Source organism: Lissotriton vulgaris, chromosome 3_2 (genome assembly GCF_964263255.1).
Source record: "Lissotriton vulgaris chromosome 3_2, aLisVul1.2, whole genome shotgun sequence".
NCBI lineage: Eukaryota > Metazoa > Chordata > Amphibia > Caudata > Salamandridae > Lissotriton > Lissotriton vulgaris.
Window position 1 is genome coordinate 108,461,099 of NC_141690.1, and position 16,408 is coordinate 108,477,506.

The 16,408-nt window shown below is 44.3% G+C and overlaps 1 pseudogene; it reads left to right on the top strand.

Annotated features, from left to right (window-relative positions):
* Positions 1 to 10,141: 10,141 nt before the first annotated feature.
* LOC147725382 (large ribosomal subunit protein eL6 pseudogene) lies at positions 10,142 to 10,919 on the top strand (annotated as a pseudogene).
* Positions 10,920 to 16,408: the final 5,489 nt, after the last annotated feature.

Sequence of the window (16,408 nt, forward strand, 5' to 3'; positions counted from 1 at the left end):
TAGGAGATGCGTCACATGGTAAAGCCCTGCGCCATAAGGAGGCGTTCCTGCGCGGGGGGGCGGGGGGGCTCCTGCGCAGGAACGCCTCCTGAAAGTGGCTGAGTGAAATCTATGAGATTTCACTCAGTCACTTTCAGGCCAATGCTGCGTCAAAACCCTGCGCCTGCTTGAAGCAGGCGTAGGTCTTGACGCAGCACTGTGAAGATGGGGCACCCCCGAGCCTTGCTGGAGCTGCGTCGCACTTGCGACGCAATTCCAACAATGCGCCACATTTCCGGCACAGATGCGTCACGCATCTGTGCCGTTTTTGCACCATGGGTGGCGTAGCTGTGGCGCACTGTGGCGCACATTAACTGGCGCATCCCTGGGAATGCGCCAGTTAACATAAATCTGCCCCTAAGTGATTTGCCCAGAATCACAGGATGTTGAGCGCCGTAAGGCTACATCCTCTAACCTTGCTAAGTATTCAATATAAAACAAGGAGGGTAAGTCGATAGCATTGACACTATTGGAACAAAATATATTTTCAAAAAAATGTGCTTTAATATTTTAGATGCTTTTACCAACCTTCCATCAGTCAAAGTAAAAGGTGAATTTAACTAGGCATCGGCATTCCTCTTGTGTGAGTACTTTTGTTGCCCTTTTCAGGCCCATTCACAGAGACTTTGTTGGGAGTCGGTATAACTTACTCTTTTATACCTGTGATTTGCTCCTGAATTCCAGGAGTAAGTCAAAAGTATTCAAGGCTGTCTCCAGGCTTACTTCTGGAATTCATTAGTAAGCCAGGAATACTACAAGGGTAGTCACAACTGAGTCTTTGTGAGTCAGGTCCAGTAGGGCTAAATTTAATTTGATTTATTGTCGACAACCACTTGCACCAAACTACAGGTCACACGCAGAGCTTTAGTGCTTGCACTTCATCACATGGTGCTATCACAGCACCCAAATGCTCTGTATATGAGTAGAAGGGAGATGCAGTCTGGTGGCTAAATTGCTGGCCTTGGCTTGTGGCAACCTAGCGTCTAATCCGCTTGATCACTTGGCCAAAGTATTATGGGCTGCCTAGTACTGCCCCAGTTACAGGTTCCATACGCCTCCCAACCGGATATCACACACAACAAACACGATAAAGGTTGTTGAATGTTGATAACAGAGGTCGTCAACAAATTATCGACTATCGCTGTAATTCATAAGTATGATAAACTACCTCTTCAAAGCAGTAGATTGTATAGGGCCAGACATGTTTATGCCTAATTTTCCTTCCTTGCGACCATTACAGAGAGCCAGTGTGTGAAGTGCTGATGTGCTGATTAAGCCAGCTGCCATCTTCCCCAGGGAAGACCATAATCTACATTTTATTTGTTCTCACTGCTCCTGTTTCTTTAAGTATGACAGCAAGATTCCCTGTCCTAGGAAAACCATGCATGATCATATTGTTTTGCTTATGATTAAATGGGATCACACTCAACGCCATCTCAGATTTCACCGCCCCACTCACCAACGACTCCAGGCACTAAATCTTCTTCAGAGACCTCAATTTCCACCTAAATGACCTAGGCAACACAAAGACCATTAACCTCCTCAAAATCATGAACATTCTTTGACTGACTCAACTAGACATTGACACCACGCACAATGCAGGAGACATCCTTGACTCTATTTTCACAGCCAGCAACAGAGTCAAGTACAGCCGCTTCACCAAACTCACATGGACAGACCACACCATCGTACATTTCACCATCACAGGGCCCCCCGATCCCCGGTGGAGCTGCTCCGACAGCTATAAGGGAGACTGGCTCGGGCACACCGCTTTGGTCATCACCTACCCAGCCGGTCTTAGACATTTGTCGCGTATTCTCCTCCGCAGCTGTCTCCTTCCTCTGGACTTCCAACTCTCACTGATCTGTTTTTTTCCCTCCTCTTTGCTCTTTAATTGTTTTCTCGTTGAGACCGAGCTGTTTGGCTGATGCCCGGTGGAGCTACCCGATAGCTAAAGAGGAGATGGGCTGTGGACTTCCTCCTCGGCCGTCACCTACCCAGCCGGACTTTGGGCAGACTCTCCTTCGTCTCTCCATCCTATCTACCTCCTACCCACCTCCTACCCCTTTACCCGACCCCCTTAACCTTCTAAGCTCCATTTATTTCGTCTTCTATGCTCTTGAAATGTTTTTCTAGTAACTGATGTAACGTGTAAATGATGTAATTTTGTAATTCCTGTGGAACCTTATGTAAAGCTCTCTGATACTTCCGGGTCTAGCCAGCGCTATATAAAAGTTTCAAAATAAATAAATAAAAATAACCGCCAGACAGCCCAACATCACTCATCGAAGTTGGAACAAAGTGTCAGAAAACCAATGGACACTGGACACCTCTACCAACATGGAACAGGCTGTCATGAACTTTACCACCAGGATCACCAATTGCGCCCACAGAGTCACCCTCACCAAACTGGCAAAACCAAAGAGACCCTCCAAGCAGGAAATCTAGTACACAGTGGAACTAAGAACCACTAAGAGTGACTGCAAACAACTTGAGAGAAGATGGCACCAGCAAGAACCCCATAGACTGAAGTGTTGCAGGGATTCTGCGCAAACACAGAACAATGCGTAGGATTATGGGACCTTAGTAGATAGGGACTGAGTCATCCCACCACTTTAGTACCCATGAGCCCAGGACCGACTAGCTATTGCGCCTCACTTGCCCTCCTACTCACTCACAGAGGAACAAGCAATTAGACATCCCAGAACACAACACTCCGACTCTCTCGGGAATCACGGTTGCAAGACACTCCCTTTCGCTCACACTCTTGTTCCCATCCACAATAAGATCTGACAGAGACACAAACAAGTTTCAAATATTTATTTTAACTAACATGCTCTAATATGCAATATACATGCCACTATAAGCAGAAAAATGCATAACACAAATATGGTCAGCATAGCAAGTAGTCTGTAAATCATAAAAGGTGCTGTCATGATATACAACAGCATAGTCTAACCTCCCTCCCCTTGTATAGAAGCAAGATTATTATATAATAGAAAATCTCTGGGTATTATCTGCAGACCCCATACCTTAGTCTATAGATGGCAGATCTACATCATAGGTGCTGTCATGCTCTTCTCCCCGGAAAGGTCCCTCTCCAAGTGACTCTCACCTATCTGTGTATTCCAATAAGAACAATGTACGTATATCAAAAGACCAGCTCCATCTGTAGGCTTTGTCTCGGTGCTAGGGCTGGACCAGAATAGCAAGGGGCATTGTTGTTCGACCTTGCACATAATGTTCAGACTAAATCCCAGGATCCTGCAATACGTGAAAAATAGCTGTAGGTTCTTGTGTGAAAGTTGTAAAAGAAACGTATGAGAAATAACCTTGTGTAGTAATTTGGACAAGCAGCAGGCAGTCTGCAGCATACTCATGCTAACATAGGGAAGACAACAAAGTCCCCGTGGGCCATGTGACAGAAGTGCCTACAAAACGTCGCTCTAACAATACCATCAACTCCAGAAAAAGACAAAAAGGAGCACCAACCGCAGAAAAGAACTCTTCAACATCGTCAGAGAATTCACCAACCGTTCTCTGAAAATATCATTACCCCCTCCCAGGAGCACTGCTACACCCTTGCAGACTTCTTCCAAGACAAAATCTCCAATATCTACAAAAACTCTGCATCCGAGACTACCACCTCCGACAACCCCGGCCTCATTGCCCCCACAGAGGCAAACCTCAATCACCTGCTTACCAGCTCGGACCAGCTCACAACTCAAAACACCACAGCCATTATGAACTCTGTTCACTCAGGAGCACCAATAGGCCCCTGTCCCCACCACATTTTCAACCTTCGGAGCAAGACAATCAGCAAAGAACCCGCCACCATCGTCAACGCATCCATCTCCAAGGCCACCTTACTCAACGAATGGAAACATGCTGAGGTCAAGCGCCTGCTCAAGAAGCCGTCCACTGACCCCAGAGAACTCAAGAACTTCTGTCCCATCTCTCTGCTCCCCTTCCCCACCAAGGTCCTCTAAAAAAGGCATCTACCTCCAACTCACAGAACACCTGGAGAACAGCAACGTGCAGGATATCTCCCAGTCAGAATTCCACGCCAACCACCGAATCGAAATCACCCTCATCACCGTCAGAGACGAAATCAGTGCCATCCTGGACTAAGGGGAAACAGCAGCTCTGATCCTCCTTGACCTCTTGGCTGCCTTCGACACTGTATCCCACTACACCCTCAATAAGAAACTTCATCACATCGGAATTCAGGCAGACACTCTTATGTGGATCGCCTCCTTACTCACTGGAAGAACAAGAGAATCCACCTTTCTCCCTACACCTCCAAACACAAAAACATCATCTGCGGGGTCCCTCAAAGCTCATCCCTCAGCCCCACCCTGTTTAACACCTACATAGCCCCCCTGGCCGACATTTTTCAAACCAATGGACTAAACAGCATCTCCTATGCCACCAACATCCAGCTCATCCTCTTGCTATCAAAAGAGCCCTCCACCATGAGGACCAACTTTCACCGGGGTATGACGGACATCGCAGATTGGATGAAACACAACTGCCTGAAACTCAACACCAACAAAACAGAGGTACTGCTCTTCGGGGACAACACCTCCCTGTGGAACGGCTCCTGGTAGCCTTCAGAACTAGGACCCTCACCTACACCCATAGACTAGACACACAATCTTTGCATCATCCTAGACAGCAAGCTTACCATCAAAAACCAGATCAACGCAGTCTCCTTAGCCTGCTTCCTCACTCCTTGCATGCTCCTCAAGATTTTCAAATGGCTCCCAATGGACACCAGACCCACCCTCAGCCAAGCCCTGGTCACCAGCCGGCTGGACTATGGCAACACACTCTGTGCAGGAATCAACTCTCATTTCTGAAGAGCCTACAGACCATACCGAACTTAGCAGCCAGACTCATCTTCAACCCCCACAAGCGGACCCACGTCACCCCCCCCCCCCCCGCCCCCACCTTAGGTAGCTCCACTGGCTCCCCATTCTGAGGAAATGCCCCTTCAAGATGCTGATCCACACCTACAAACCCCTGCACAACCAAGGACCAGCATACATCAACCACCACCTAAACTTCCACCAACCCTCCAGACACCTGCACTCTGCCTCCCTTCATCTCGCTCACACCCCTCACATATGTTGAAGCCACAGCAAAGGTTGCACCTTCTCCTACCTTGCAGCCAGGCCTGGAAAGACACCCCACTTCACCTCCAGGCCTGTCCCTCGCTGATGGAATTCAGAAAAAGATTCAAGACATGGCTGTTCGACTGAGGCACGGCAGCATGATCCATAGTGCCTGAATACCCTCACTGGAGATTAGCCACGCTTTACAAACCTTGGATTGAAGAGTGCTGACTGGTTTACAGCTGCTTGATTTATTGCTCAATAGCTCATTTTTTGGTTGTGCTAAGAGGATCAGATCATGGATCAGGCTACAGGGTGCTATGAAGACTGGTTCTTATTTACAGCGTATACCGCTTTCATATATTATTAGTCCCCCGTTTTTCCAGATAGCAGTAATGGAAAATGTTAGGGTGCCCATATTATGTCCAAGAGAGATTGCTCCCGGTATTGTAAGAAAGTGAAACCGCAAAGAGGGGAATGGCATTCAATAAAAGGAGCTGTGGACAAGCCAAACATTCTGGTGCCAACTAGACTTAAGAGAGTCAAAGCTGGGCTTATGCCTATGGTCGCTAAGCAGAGGACAAGGTTAAATCTCCACTAAAGATTTTGGATACAAACAGAAAATTCCTTTCAGACCAAGAAACAAAGGGTGTTAGAAAGTCCAGGATAATTAGAAAAATATTCTGCTAGGCTCTGGCCATACAACCCCCTCATATGGGGGTTGGGATGTGCCACTTCCTCATGGTATTCCTCAACCCCTAGCAACTCAACAACACTGTGGCACTTGTAGGGACACCAGTAGAAGTGAATCTATCTCACAGAAGTGAGGCATTAGTGCATCCTCTACAGCAACGTGGCGGCTAATCGGACCAAATGAACCTCACGTTCATCATATGCCTTGCCTAGACCATAGAGAGTTATCATGAGAAGGAATCTAAAGTATCTAACAACCATCATTGTCACGAGAAGATTCAGCAATGGCAGAAGCAAATCTGCAAGGTTGTAGGAAGGATGACAGAACCCTGCTGTAACAGCTACAGTTAAGTTAATCATAAAGGATTAGAATTGTTTTTCTAAAAATTAGAGGATAAGCAACATTTCTATTAACACCAATAACCAGAGTGAAATGTAAACTGCACGATTGACGCTTAAATAAGGGCATGTGTCTGTTACACTGTAGGCTGTGGAGTGCTGCTGTGACATATCTGATATGACACTACATCAAGAAAATAATTCCTTACTTTCGAAACTGCAACAGTAATAGCCCTCTCAGCAAATGTAATTTCTGGCCCTTTTGAATGACAATTGACAAAGCAAAGTTAATGAATGTTGGCTTCATTGCAAACTCAATATATATTGACCTATGTGGGACAAAGAACAGCTATTCCTTGTTCCCACACTGCACTCCAAAGGATAGCCCCAGGTGAGAACTAAGCAAGCAGATGTAGAAATTATATTAAAGGTGCTACAGTTGCTTTGTAATTTTAAGCTTGTTTAAAGGCCATGTGGAAAAACAACATGTCAAAACTGCATACCGTAGAAGCTGCAGTCCAATTTTTAAAGACAATGTAGAAGACCCAGGCAGAGAAGCTACTGAAATCAACATCCTTTTCTGCCTACCATCAAAATCTCAAATTTGAATAATGTCTGTGGAATAGTCCTGTGAGTACTTGTGAAACATCAAAAATAAGAAACATTATGAAGAAAAAAAAACTTCTACCTGACAAATGGGTGAAGAAGACCGAAGGGCTCCTGACTCCTGGCGGCTGAGTAGTTGGCCTACTGTTGCTGCTAAAGTGACTGAAAAGGGAGAAGAGATCCATGCTCTGAAGAAGCCTCAGTTGACCATTTGGGATTGGACCCATAAACAGCCCTGGCTGAAGGGAGACCTAGTGCCTAGAAGCTTCTCCTGAGGGCTGTGGGATAGGACAGGATTGTCTTCCCCAGTAGCAAGAGCAATGCTCGTGGGCCAGGACAGGTGCAGAGGTATGTCCTGAAAGGTTTCATTTTTCCTCACTATATCAAGGATAATGATCCTCATGGGTCACTAGATCTTAGTGCGCCCTTCCCACCCTATGTTGGGTGGGAAGGGCCCACTAAGATCTAGTGACCCATGAGGATCATTGTCCTTGATAAAGTGAGGAAAAGGGAAACCTGCTGTTTGTTGACATTGTAACCCATCCCTTTTCCGGTTGAAGGGTAACTCCCTTGTGATTTTGGTGTGTCCTGAAAGGTACATCCTCAGCTGCAAGGCTTCCATATTCATCCCTCTCTGAACTTTGTACCACAAAGTAAATGCCAAGACAAGTTAATTTACCTCAGATTCATTGTTCTGCAGACGTGATATGGATTCCATCTCACACCCTATCTCTTCAATGTAATCTCTACAATACAATATGGAATATTGTAAAGTAATTCATAACGTGTTCTGCTGTTCTTGTACTGTGGCAACAGTGGAGTCTTTACAAAATGATGTTATGTTATACCAATTTGTATAGCGAACTACTACCCATATGTGTCTAGGCCGTCCGCATACTGTGTAAGAGACATTTGTTTTCAAAAAGCCACGTCTTAAGGTGTTTCTTAAATTCGAGCAGAGATGTAGTCTTCCTAAGAGAAAGCAGAAGAGCGTTCTATATCCTAATGGTACTATGTTGAAAACTCCTCCCCCCCCCTCCCCCCCCCAGTTCATTGTTTTAACTCTCGGGGTGAGCATTAGAAAGGCATTGGCAGAATGCAATGATCTGCTAGGGGAGTACCAGCTAAAAATGTGGCGAAGAAATTGTGCGCCACCTCCGTAAAGTGCCTTGTGTGTGATACAGAGTGCCTTGAATTTCACACGCTGGCCGACTGGGAGCCAATGCAGATCTTGAATCCCAGCCCTAATAGTTTGGTGTTAAGGGACATCCAGAACTAATCTAGCGGCGGCATTCTGACGATGACAAATGACTATAATCTCGGGATCTTTTCTAGTGAGAAAAAAAAGTAGTAACATGCTGGTGGCCATGTGAGAAGCGTTATTATAAGTGAGCTCTGTTGTGCCTGTTCAATACCTGTATATTGGATAGCCAGGCCAATTTCAATCACTCTCCTTATGAGTTAACTCATGGTCTGTATCTGATCTCCAGAACCATGAAGGAAACCCAGAGCTAAGGGGAAAATGTAGTGTGGAAGAGAGAGACTCATGCCAGCAGGCTGGTTGGTGGAAGCAGCACCACAGCTGTAGAACACACAGGGACAGGGATAGGTTAAGTAAAGATGTACATTCAGTGTACATAAGCACCAGGGAGACAGGGCATACATGCATAACTCGTGAGCAGATTAGTCTCACTACAACTAGCCCCAGTTAAACCTATAAAGTAGTCCTAGAACCAAAGATGATTGAATTACGTCACTTCAGGGATAAGCTAAATGGTGCTGGGATTCCAAACAGCACTTCAGGGGTAGATTCACAGCAAGGCACATAACAAAGAAGATTTGGCAGAAAGTACCTCTGAGCCGGTATACACCTGTTACAACGCAACTTTTACAACTACCTACCATTACAACGCAACTTTTACAACGCATACCATTACAACGCATTGCGCTGGGGGGCGCTCTAGGATAGGGAATAAGTTTAATTTACTATCCAACACCTTCCCTAGTGTCCACGGGGACTGGAGTTGGAATAGTAAATTATACTTACCACTATCCAGCACCTCTAAGCGCTATGCGTTGTAATGGTATGTGTTGTAATGGTCGCGTTGTAATGGTAGGTAGTTGTAATGGTATGCGTTATAACGTCATACATCCCTCTGAGCCAATAAAAGGGTACAAAGAGGAGGGACCGATGGGCACAGAGCAGTAGAGAGCAGCAGAAAAACAAGAACAATGAAGGATTGAGATTGAATGCGAACTGATATGAAAGGTAGAGTTTCATAACAACCCTATTCTCAATCTCCCTACGTATGAAGTTTCCTGTGCCTTATCTACGAACTTTTCTCAGGGACTCCCAATCGATCAATTTACTGAATAGATGGAACACCAAAGATATTGGTACATTTTTGATTGACACACTCACTCTGCCAATCTGTTTTTGGATGGCTATATCCAGAAACGTGCATAATTATGACCAAAAATTTGAAATAAAATGGGGCCCTCAATTGGCAATGAGAACAGAAGATAAACCATGCTATGCGTTATTGGGAAACGCGTACTAGAGTGCCGTTCAGTATTGTTGAGAAACCATGTGTTAAGTGTAATTCCATCGAGACGGTTTGACAGAGTTGTGGAGAGACTTGGATCAGTTGCAGTAGTCCAATTGATTTGGTATGGGAAATTGCATTTTGAGATCAAGTCACACAGGTCTGAATGAAATTAGATATGTCTCTGGATAACGGTTCCCACTTGAATAACAATGGAGTTTTATATAAACCCAGATGACTAGCAAGTATTGATTTGTGACACCAGGGAGTACAATAAGTATGTACAATTACACCTTGGAGCTACAATGTATAATTTGTAAATGAAATACCATCTGCAGTAGTACTTGCCAAATTGGATAACTACCTTTGGCAATATGGGGGGTCAGATGTACTAATATTTGTTTTGCGGTTTTTATAATTGTGAATGGTAGTGAATTGCAACTTGTATAATCACAAAGTGATATGTACTAACTTTAAATTTATTTAGAAATTGCTATTTAGGTATTTCTCACTGTTCGCTTTTTCCAAATAGAGGTTTGTGATTACCTTTTTGCCAATACCAAGTAGGAAATCACTATTAAGAGTTGCAAAAATTGTGATTTCTTAATACTTCGAGACACTGTAAAAAAATAAGAAATGGCTGTTTGGAAGTCCATAATTCATACCAGTTGTTGGAAATGGGATTCGTGGCTGGCTGAGGTATGCACCCAGGTCAGGCTGGGAACACCACTCTAGCCAGGGTAAGCTAGATACACACTAAAATATACCCTGTGCTCACCCTCTCGTAGATTTTTCCCTCAGCAAAGATGGCAGGCAAGCAGAAAGCAAAGAAGACCACAAAGCATCATGCCAGCCGCAACCCGGTTCTGGCTCGTGGTATCGGGAAATATTCCCGATCAGCGATGTTTGCCAGAAGAGCAATGTACAAGCGCAAGTACACTGCCACAGAATCAAAGATTGAAAAGAAGGCAAGACCACCAGGAACTATTTCAAAGCCAGTATGTGGAGACAAGAATAGAGGCACCCGTATGGTTAAGCTTCGTAAAATGCCACGATACTATCCGACTGAGGATGTACCCAGTAAATTGCTGAGTCATGGTAAAAAGCCCTTCTCCCAGCACAAGCGCAAGCTGCGTGCCTCCATTTCTCCTGGGACTGTTCTGATTCTTCTTAACGGGCGTCACAGAGGAAAGCGTGTAATGTGTTTGAAGCAGCTTGCATCAGGTTTGCTCCTTGTAACAGGTCCATTGGTTATAAATCGCATTCCACTGCGTAGAGCTCACCAGAAAATCGTCATTGCCACTTCTACCAAGATTGACATCTCTTCAGTAAAAATACCTAAACATCTAACTGACTCCTACTTCAAGAAGAAGAAGCTGCGCAAACCCAAACACCAAGAGGGTGAAATCTTTGACACAGAGAAAGTAAAATACGAGGTAACGGAGCAGCGCAAAAATGACCAGAAGCTAGTGGATTCGCAGCTCTTGCCTCTCATCAAGATAGAACCCCAACTGCGTGGTTACTTGAGATCTACGTTTGCCTAGCCAATGGGGTTTATCCACACAAACTGGTTTTCTAATTAGTTAGAAAATTGCTCATTAATAGAAAACGTTTTCTCGTAGAATGGCAGAGCAGTCAGGCTTGTCTAAAGAGGCAATGAGAAAAGTATTTGTGCAACACACACACACAGTAACACAATGGATCCACACAGGCTTAGAAAACTAGGGAATACTTATCTGAATAAAACAGGACCAAAACAACAAAAATCCAATCAGTAGAAGTTGAGGTATGAATTTTTAAAGATTAAATGCAAAAACAGTGCTTGGATGTCAATAGCGCAAAACCGTTTCTTGAGGTCGCACTAGACTGGGGTAAATCCAAAGTTTAGGCTGACTGCGTTGGAGGGCAGGCCGGCTACAGTACCCACACAGGGCCCACTGAGAAAGTATCTTGGATGGAGCAAAGCGCGGAAGCGGAGGGCATGATGCATTGATCTTTTCCACGCAGTCTGCTCGCTGCATCACAGCCCACCTTCACTGAGATGAAGGCAATGCATTGTCATCGAGCCATGCAGAGCGTCATCATCGGGCCATGCAGATTGTGGAAGCATTGTCATGAACAGTCTCTGCATCGACGTCGAAGGGTGATCTGTCGGGTCCGATCAGTGCAAAGGTGATGATGCATCGATTTTGTAGCAAAACAGTGGCAGAAACCACTTCTCAGGCCAGAACTGGAGAGGGCACCTCGGGGAAGGGTACCACTAACAGATGGCGGAATCAACCAACAGGATTGCAGGAAGTGTTTTGCGTCCCTGAGACTTGGGAAAACAGGAGGCAAACCTTCAAGCCCTTGGAGATCACTTGGAGGGAAGGCAGAGTCCAGCTCTGCTTCAGCAGAGTGAGTCATGAAGCAGCAGGCCTCAAGGCAACAAGCAGAAAAGTAGTCCTTCCAGAAAAGCAGTCCAGTTGAGTCCTTTAGGCAGCACAGCAGTCCATCTGACAGAGGTTCAGTTCAAGATCCAGACCTGTCTGTTTTTAGGGAGTGTATTTAATTTCTAAAGCGTGCAAATGCTCGCTAGTGTCTTGGTGCTAAGAATCAAAGAACATACTGAGTCGAACTGACCGGGGGCTCAACAAGTTAAAAAGATAAAGAAAATAGCAAATGTTTCAGCTGTTTATGAAAACTAAGATGATTTGATCGATTTTAAGGTGTAATGGCAGTGTGTGCCACAGCTGACCTTGTTTTTAAGGTGCAATGGCAGTTTGTTGCCCAGGAGACTTTGTTTATCCAGGGACAAGGACTGACCATAATGCAGCAGCTCTCCGATTTCTATTTTGTTGATACCAACTGATTTTTCGTGGAAGAGAGTTAGGCCCAGCACCATAAAATACCTATGAACTAGTCAGAGTGCTTCGAAAGTCACCCTTTTCTTCACAGGAAGCCAATGAAGTTCCATTAAAGCATTTGACTCTGACATATATTTGGGAAGTGCCTTTAGGAGGCAAGCGGCTACATCCTGCAGCATCTGAAGCTTTTCGAGTGCCGATTGTAGGATGCCCATGTACAGGGCATTACTATAGTCAGTCCGAGATAGGACAAGGGCAATGACTACTGATTTTGGAGCTGAAAAGGAATGAAAGGAAATACCTGCCTCAGAGAGCTGAGCAGTAGGAAGGAAGAAGTTTTCAATTTGTTAATTTGCTCCCTAAAGGATAGATCAACATCAAAAATTACCTCAGGATTTCTTACTTTGGTGACAGGCTCTTGGGTGGGGCCCAGGGTTTTTGGCCACCATGAGTGACCCCAAAATGTGCACTCCTTTCCAAAGATAATAACACCTCCATTTTTTCTGAGTTTCGTTTCAAACAATTAACATTCATGCAATTGACAATGGCATTCATACATGTATTAAATCTGTCTGCCACCTCCTCCAAATTGCTTGGGACTGATACCACATTCTGGGTATCATCGACATAACCTACCATAGTGAAGCCGTAAGAATAGATCAACTTTGCCAACGGTACTACATGAATGTTAAATGGCGCAGGGCTGAGTAATGACCCTTGGGGAATACAACAGGAGAGAGAATAAGATTTCAAATGAAATTCCTTGTCTGCTCTCTATCTTATAAGAAAGAGGCAATAAGGTAATGTGCTGATCCAGTTATCCCAATTTCAGTCAGATGCTCTAACAGAACGATATGAGTAACCATGTCAAAAGTGGTGGCGAGGTCCAAAAGGACCTCTGCCGCTCTCCTTCCCTTATCTTTGATGACTCTGATCTCTTCCGAGACATCGATCAGAGCTGTTTCTGTGCCAACACCAGATCTGGAACCGTATTGTGCGCTATCAAGAAGATCATTCACTTCTAGGTAACCAGATAGGCTAGCATTGAGGTGTTTTTCGAGGAGCTTAGCTGAGAGATTCAACAAACGTTTTCTCTGCTCCTTAGGGCCCAGCAAGGTTTTTTTAGCAAAGGTAGGATTGAGACCTCTTTTAAGTCGGATGGGAAAATACCTGATGTAATGAAGACATGCAGCAGGGTCCTCAAGACTGGTACAAGCCTGTCTGCAATGTCTTATACTGTCTTAGGAGAGCAAGGATCAGAAGGCGCTGCAGACTTTACTTGATCAAGAAGCCTAATCATTTGGTCGATGATCAGAAGTGGAAAGTCATGCAACTCAGATTTCCTAGACCCTTAGGTCAAGGGCTTTTGAATTGGGGTTACAAAGATCGGGAGGAATCACATTCCCTGTACAGTATCCCGACTTTATTTCTTAAAAAGTCAGCCCGGCTATCACAACCTTCCTGGCTAGCGAGGTGACTAGAAGAATGCATTGGACTTGCGAGAGATTGAATTACTTTGAATAATTCCTCTGAGGAGCCTGAGGCCGATTCGATTTTGTCCGTGTAAAATTTGGACTTTTCTTCCAGAATTGATTTATTATATTCAGCAATAGCTTGTCTATAACAGCCTCTACCAATTTCACCATAGTCCCGTCTCCTAGCTTTTTCAAGTCGGCTGCGTTTTTGTTTCATAACTATAAGTGCTGGAGAGAAGCATGGAAGATGGCCATTTCCTGTGGTGTTTCCAGTGCTTGTTTCAAGACTTCCGTGCTCAGTCACTCATGATAGCTTGCTGCCACGGCATTACGCTCACTGCCTAGATCAGGTTTAGTCAAATCAAGTCTCTCTGCCAAGGTCCATTTGTCCATCTTATTCCATAAGCGAATAGTTTTACTCTGCACTGCCGTTTTGGTGTCAGAATATTTTAGCTAAACTGGACTGCCATATGATCCGACCAGATCAAAGGCATTACAGCATCACATCTAAGGTTTGGATCATTTGAAAAGATGCTGTCTAAAATATGGCCAGCTTTATGTGTAGCATACTTTACTCTTTGTTTAAGCTTAAAACAATGCATAGATTCCAATAACAGAACGCCATGTTGATCATTCTAGTCTTCCGAGTAAGGATTGAAATCCCCTAATGTGGTGTAATTCGAATATTGGAGGCTAATGTCAATATGATTAAATATATCATCTAAAAAAGAAGCATTAGGTCTGGGGGTATAGATCAGAAGTACATGACTAGTATAGCTAGCTCTAATTTTGCATCCAAAAAAGAGAGCTTGACAATTTAAAATAGTAGAAGGTTCACATGTTAAGCTCAGAGAGTCATGATGCACCATTGCAAGGCCACCATCATCACATTTACCTTGCTTATTATATCTGCTAATGGCATAGCCTGCAGGCAATGCTAGTACAATATCTGGATTGGAAGTATGGTTTAACCCTGTTTCAGTTGGAAATATCATTTAAGGGGTAATATAAACTCAGATTCTAAAAACTTATGAAATTACAGTTTCTGTTTAACAAGTGACCCAGCATTTAATAAAAAACAACTCAAGAGTTTAGCTTTATGATCTGAGGGCTTGTACGCCCTGACCGCCGTAGTCGTAATATCCAGGCCCTCCAAACGAGGGGCTAAAGTGCGGGCAGTACAACAATAGTGGTTTAAATTTCCTTCAGGATTTAAGAAACTACTATTCAATCTTCCACCTGGGATATTCAGACCTAGCAGCACTTGCTTAGAGTAGGTGTGTGCCATAAAACAGCCAGGGGGCCTGACACATGGTGTATTCTGGGTGCTGATTGGTGCAGGCCGGCTTGACTTTGGAATATCATCGGTGTGGTCACTCTACCATGTATGCTTAAATAGTGTTTTGCTGAAAAGACTAGACCGCAATCCCTTTGCAATGCCTTTGATGTAGAGGTGACCTAAAAGTTGTTTTCTGAAGTGCACAAGGATCGCTTTAAACCCAGTCCTGTCTGCCAGACTATCTGTGGGGGGTAAATAAGTGCTTAGTGTGTGGACAGGGCACTACTTTTGCAGTGTAAGTGTCATCCCCTTTCATTCTTCCATGCCCAGGAAGACCCATCAGAATGCAGATAAGTGCTCAGAATGCAGATGAGCCTCACCTTCCTGTGTTTGTTGCTGTCTCGATGGAATGCACAAAGTGTAGCAGTCACCCACCCAGACGTGTATTGGAGACAGGCTGCCAGTCACATACAGCAGTAAGTGCAGCGAAATGTCCACTTTCCAAAAGTGTCATTTCAAAAATAGAAATGTCAAATTCAACTTTACTACTTAACAATAAGGTTAAACCAAACTACACAAGTAAGGAGGATTTATCATCACCAATCCAAAGGTATGAAACATGAAAAAGCTACCTCTCTCTGATCAGGAATTAGAGCTTAAAAGTCTATTAAGGAATTCCCAATGCTGGCCTATGAAAATGGTTGGCCTCACAGTAGTGAAAAAACAAAATGGTCTGTTTGTCACTACCAGAACATGCAAAACATAAAAGTACATATACTACCTTTTACTTATATGGCACCCTGCCCTTAGGGTTACTTGGGGACCTTCTTAGGGGTGACCTATATGTAACAAAAGGAGAGTTTAAGGACTGACAAGTCGTTAAATGCCAGGTCGAAGTGGCAGTAAACTGCACCCACAAGCACTGCAGTGGAAGGCCTGAGACAGGTTTGACAATCTACTTCTGTCAGTGGCACAAACAGTGTTGCAGGCCCACTAGTAGCATTTGAAGTACAGACCCTGGGAATATAGTACACCACTTAACAAGGGATTTACCAGTACAACAAATATGCCAATCAGGTATACACAACAGTCAGCATGTTTTAGGGGAGCAGCACATTCATTTTAGCACTGGTTAAAATGGTAAAGAGCTCAGAGTCCTAAGGCCAATAAAAGAATCTGCAAAAATGGGAGGCAAAACGTAGGGGGAAAGACCACCCTATGGATGCCAGGTTTTAGTGCATATGGCTGCTATAACCTAAGTGTCAAGTTTACTAATTTGAAATTTAGCGATTAATATTTTGCGATTGTTCAGAAATTGCATTTTGCGTCTCACTCAATGCAACGTACTATTGGGTACATGATTGTAATAGCGATTTCTTAAGATACGCTTTCCTAAAAGACCGAATCCCAAAATATGATTTAGTAGCATTTACACATTGTGAATGCTGTACAGACACACATGTGAGGG